The sequence below is a fragment of the Sinohyriopsis cumingii genome, chromosome 4, assembly GCF_028554795.1.
Source record: "Sinohyriopsis cumingii isolate HCF-2022 chromosome 4, ASM2855479v2, whole genome shotgun sequence".
In the NCBI taxonomy this organism is placed as follows: domain Eukaryota; kingdom Metazoa; phylum Mollusca; class Bivalvia; order Unionida; family Unionidae; genus Sinohyriopsis; species Sinohyriopsis cumingii.
Window position 1 is genome coordinate 29,842,474 of NC_142964.1, and position 6,247 is coordinate 29,848,720.

A 6,247-nucleotide genomic window follows, 5' to 3' on the forward strand; every position below is an offset into this window, starting at 1 on the left:
TGTCCATATTTTTGAGGTGATTGGGGTCTCTATATTCGAATTTGGTGCGAAGTTGTGCAGCGTACGTGGAGTATTTGTACTTGTTATGAATTTTGTCTCTCTATGTCTGTATAAAAAGGATGACTCAAGTTATATGGAAAGAAATGATACAAGATTATGACGTACTTACCTTTACATTAAACTTTGGATTTAATGTTTGTGCGAAACCAACGAATGAGACAGAGTAAAACGATTAAAAATCAACATTTTTAATTGAAAAAAAGAAACATATGCCCCGCTAGCTCACATATCAAGAAGCAAATAAAGAAGGCGATTAGGATTCCTTCTCACATGCAGCCGACGAACAACAATTTTAAACATAAACTTATTTACAAGGCTGATAACGTTGTGGAATAAGACAAGACTTCAGATGATCTAGTACAGGGTCAGTTGATGCATCAGTGATTGTAGAACTTATTATAAATGTCATTAAGGTCAGGTTAGGATTAGTAAGTAAATGTGGTACATGTTTCTAGTACCAAAGGTGGCGTTAAATTCACTATTTATAAGGAACTAGAGTTAATTTTCGTACTTCTGTAAGATAGAAGTGTGATGTTCATCCAGAAAAGTGTGTCAATCATCTCATCACTTCAGATACTGTAATCGATCCATCAAAGGTGGAACCACGTTTAACAACGGTAATATCAGGATGGTCGAGTAATTACAGACTTGTTTTGTTCTACAGAATGGACGAGTAATTACAGACTGGTTTTGTTCTACAGAATGGTCGAGTAATTACAGACTGGTTGTTCAACAGAATGGTCGAGTAATTATTGCAAGCGTTACCAGCAATTTTAATTTTTAATATTTTTTTTCCCTCAAGGGAATGTAGACGCTAATTAAAACCAGAAAAAATTCATATTCATACGCACAAATGTTATTGAGAGACAGGTTATAAACAACGATAACTATTTTGCTAAAGCTGAAAAATGCATTCCTTACAAAAATAACATTGGAATGGAACCATCTAGATAGCTGTGTTGATGCATTCGAATACAGTATATCACTTCTAAGACAGCATAGGGGTTCAGATAAACTCTTCCTAAGTGAGCTTCTAAACTTACACTAGCTATTGTTCAAGAAATTTCTCTCCCGATGTGTTATGCCAAAATGGCTCTAAGCCGAACCAAACAGAGATACATCATAGAAGTTTAAAAAGGTAAAATCCTTAAAAATGAGATCAAAATTTGCTTTTGAAACCTCGTTCTTTAAGAGAGACAAAGCTTTTCATCGCAGAATATTATCTAACAGCTGCTTGAGGATGACTCTTCAGGAGGAGGAGACGTGATGTGAGGAGGAGAGAGAGAGGATATAACTGCTTTCTTGACATTCAATAAAAGGTGATAATTAGTAAGCTGTGTTTACTGCCTCTTCAAAGTTTGTAAAGTTGCTCCTCTCTTGGTATTAATTTTATGATGTATTCATAATATATTGAATTGCTAAAAGTATAGCGATTTGTTCCGGTATCTGTTATCTATAAATACTTTCATAAATGGATGAATCCGTTTGTAGGCAAATGTGAAAATAGCTCCCTATGTTAGACATGTGTCATTAGTCTAAAGTATCAATTACACGTAAGTTAAGCCCGGTCTGTAATTTATGGCTCAGAGGAACTGAATAGTCTCTTCTCGGATTGCTAGAGGCGTCAGTTTAATTTCTAGAACTGTGACTTTCACGCATACGAGTGTTCGGCGCACAATGTTAGCAACTCGAAAACAGTGTTCATTTTCCTTTCGCACTTCAGAGGGCGATTTTGAACATTATTTTTATTAGAAAATGGGCTCCTTTGGGGAAACAACAAATTCGTTAGACAAACGTCGTGTTCTATGATTGATGAGAAACTGAATGAATCTGGAAATATGTATTCTTTGTCTTTTCCTATGGATCGCGACAGTTTTTATTCAGCCGTACGAGTACGCAGTGCAGCGTTTGCTTAGCCGTACGAGTACGCAGTCCAGCGTTTGCTTAGTATATCATCTTTTACAGATCCGTGACATTTGTATATAAAAAAAAACTTGTATCTTTCACGTTACAATGTTCTGACCATTCAATGTTGCATAAAACAATATTTCGATTTCTTTAAGTGCAAATAATATGTTTTTGTTATTGAATATGTACCCACAAATATTCAAGTCGATAAATTGTTTTGGGTGCGTTGCGTCACGTGATTACAGTGAGGTTCGTGAAACTGCTATATTATATTACTGTGAATTTCTGTGAGTAATCAGGGTTACCGTTATTTGAACACGCTATTTAGAGTTCACATAAGGAACTCAAGTTGTGTATATAAAATCAACTACTAATTGTACAGAACATTTCATTTTAGTCACAGTTGTGTTTATTGTAGTTATTAAATTACATTTTCTTGTCAGCGAAGTTGAAACCGAGACTTTTAATAATCAAAGTCTTCATTATCTACGCTTGCCCGCTAACATCTTCTAAAATTTTAAATATCCCGACTTCGATTACCTCTCTGTAAACGTATCCTGGTTCCATGTTTACTGCTGACACAAGTAATTATATATAACATGGTTGGCATGGATGAGTGCAAACGTTAGGCTTCAGTGTTCCACATTCCATACAGTGAATTATACAATGCAACAATGAAATGAACTGAATAGGATACTAAAAATTATAAAACAAGGATTTTTTCTCACTTTAAAAATATGAAAAATTCTATTTTTAAAATTAATAACTTAAATAAATTAAAACATTTCTTGATTATTTCTCTTTTCTTATTTACTTATTTCTTTATTTCTATCATCAGATACAGTCTATTTCATTTATGCTGTAACATTATCATCCATATTTGAAATACACGCTGGAAGTGAAATCATAATCACTACTGAATAACATAATGCCAAGTATTCTTTATGTATTGTGTTTTATTTGGAACCATGTTTTGTCATTGCTCAAATACGGCTTGCATGAATTCTTAACTCAGTCAACGTGTGTTTTCTTTTAGTTGCGTTCTAAGAATAATTATAGGGTTTATTTCAAATTGATACTTTTCCATAAAAAGAACTTGATAATACTGATTGTAAGTAATGAAAAACGCGAATGTTACAAAACTTCAATAGACTATGAGTGTCATAAGCTACGCTACTAAGTGAATCTATACTTACTAAATACCACAAGGCAATTAGAACTTTAAAGTGATGTTAGCTTACAGAGGACTTTTCAATATCAAATTTTTCTATTAAGAACCTATACGTTTTTTGTATTCGGACTTTATAGATGTTGAAACGATAACAGTAGTTAAGTGGGATACTATACGTACAATGGGAATTAGCATTACGGAGACCCCTGGGACAATATACGTACAATGGAAATTTAACATGGCGAAAAATCGTGGGTCAATATACGTACAAGGGGATTTAACATGGAGAAAAATCGTGGGACAATATGCGTACAATGGAAATTTAACATGGAGAAAAACGCTGGGTCACTTTAGGGACAATGGGAATTTAACATAGAGTTTGGGTCTGTCTAGGGACAAGGGAAATTAACATGGGGAATAGAGTTTGGGCTTTTGGGATTTTTTTTTTTTTTTAAAGTTTTTTTAAATTTAAATTTAAATTTAAATTTAAATTTAAAAAAAGGGGTAGGCAATGGAAAGGCTATCTCTTTTCGAGAAATATGGCTGGCCCTGAAAAGGGCCTTTGGGTTTTCTTCTGCTTCTAGTTTCTTCTTTTTCTCCACCAAGTTCTTATTTTATCTCCAACACTCTTTCTCTTCTTTTCTTTCTTTTTTTTCTCCTGCTCTTCTTTCTTCTTCTCTTCCTCCTCTTCTTTCTTCCTCTTCTCATTTTCTTCTTCTTTTTCAATCTTTTCGTTCCATTTGCTTATTCTTATTCTTTCCTCTTCATCCTCCTTCTCCTCCTTTATCTCTTTCATGACACCACTAATCTTGTCCTTTACCTTTTTTAAGTTATTAATTTCCATCTTTACACGATGGGGACTATAGGAATAATGGTCTTCAACCAGTCTTATCAACATCTGCTCCATCGATCCTAAGTTGTCTAAAACGTCTTGTAATGTTTGCATTTTGTCCATTTGGTTAGAAGCCATCTTCTTTTTTTATTCTTTGCAGAATGGTTTGAACGACGAATACTGTGGGTTCTTATACTTAAAGCGCGTACGTGAAGGAAAACATCCCCCTAAAACGTAAAATTGATCTTACCTAGATCATGACCAAACAACGCGCGGACGTGAAGGAAAACATCCCCTACTTTTTCATTTCATATAATAAAACTCAAACTATACTCTCCACATACGCTAAGAAACAATAAACAAATCCATAATCTACTATCCACACAATCGTACGTGAGCGGGTACAAACACAAACACACAAACACAAACACACAAACACATACGCTAAGAAACAATAAACAAATCCATAATCTACTATCCACACAATCGTACGTGAGCGGGTACAAACACAAACACACAAACACATACGCTAAGAAATAATAAACAAAATCCATAATCTACTATCCTCACAATCGTACGTGAGCGGTTACAAAACCCAAACTATACTCTCCACATACGCTAAGAAACAATAAACAAAATCCATAATCTACTATCCACACAATCGTACGTGAGCGGTTACAAAACCCAAACTATACTCTCCACATACGCTAAGAAACAATAAAGAAACCCATAATCTACTATTCACACAAACATACCTTAGCTCTTACAAGCACCAACACACAAACACATACCCTCACACTATCTTAGAAAAGAGTTAGTGTTTATATTCACACTACTCTACCTACACATTGGCAAATTGATGGTTATTTCTATTCTAGAGTATTGGGTAGCCCTGAAAAGGGCTGTTTTTTTGGAACTTCATGGACACCTGGTTAATGGTGGCACCTTCCAGGCCTGGCGCCACATACACATCTTATCCCCCAGTTACTTTTTACTTTCTTGGGGGAGAGAGCAGAGGCAGGATATGTCGCTTCAGAATCCCACTTTTCGCTCTCTGGGATTCTGAAATTTATTCTTCTTCTCTTCTTTTCCTTCTCCTCCTCCTCTTCTTTGTTTCTTCTCTCCTCCTCTTTGTATCTTCTTTCCTCTTCTTCTTCTTCTTTATATCTTCTCTCCTCCTCTTCTTTCTTTCTTCTTTCCTCCTCCTCTCTTATCCTTCCCTCCTCCACAATGGCTTCCGCGGCCAGTTCATTCAACAGGAGCCTGGCATATTCCAGATGCACATGAAGTTCCAACAGTTTAGACAGTCTCGTGTTCATTTTTGGTGTTGATCAATCAACAAGGGTAGCTAGACTGCCCAGCGAGTTTCAATTTATAGTGAAAGCGCGGACGTGAAGGAAAACATCCCCCTAAAAACCTTAAAATTGATGTTACCTACATCATGACCAAAACCAACAACGCGCGGACCTAAAAGAAACACTCACTCACTTTTTTATGCTACCCATCACTATTTTAAATTTTTTTATAAATCACTTCATTAGACTATCCACATACGCAAAGCAATCCAATCTAACTCCAAATATACACCTCAAACACCAAAAAAAACATGATTTTAATCTACTATTCATACCAACTTACTTAAGCACTTACTAACACACAAACACATACCCTCACATTTTTTAAAAAAGAGTTAGTGTTTATTTTCACACTACTCTACCTACACACATTGGCAAATCGATCGTTATTTCTTTTCTAGAGTATTGGGGTAGCCCTGAAAAGGGCTGGGTTTTTTTTTGTTTGCTATGGCATTCTTTTTTTAGTTTCTAAGAATGCGATGTCCTCTGAGGATAGACTTTCTGGCGATAGGTCTGCTTCTTCGGAAAGAAAAGAAGAACTCTTTGGTGTCGATACGGCAATCGACAAAGACTCTGTCAGGTTCAGGTTGCTGCTGCTGCTCTTGTTGTTGTTGTTGCTGCTGTCTCTGAAGTCTGTACTTTTCTGTCCATTCTTCTTTTTCCCTGTTCATTTCTTCTCTGAAGAGCTCTTCTATCAGGTCTTCAGTGATTTTTAACATTCTCACATTCTCTATTTCTTCTGGCTTCGGTATCAGACTGTGTCTGACCCTATGCAAATTCACGTAGGCTTCGTTGAGTTTAGCTAGTTTGGAGCACATCTTCTTAGGAGGATGAGTCGACAATGGATGGTTAGACTGGAAACAACCCGGTTCTTAAAGTTAAAGCGCGGACGTGAATGAAAACATCCCCCACACGGTTTTT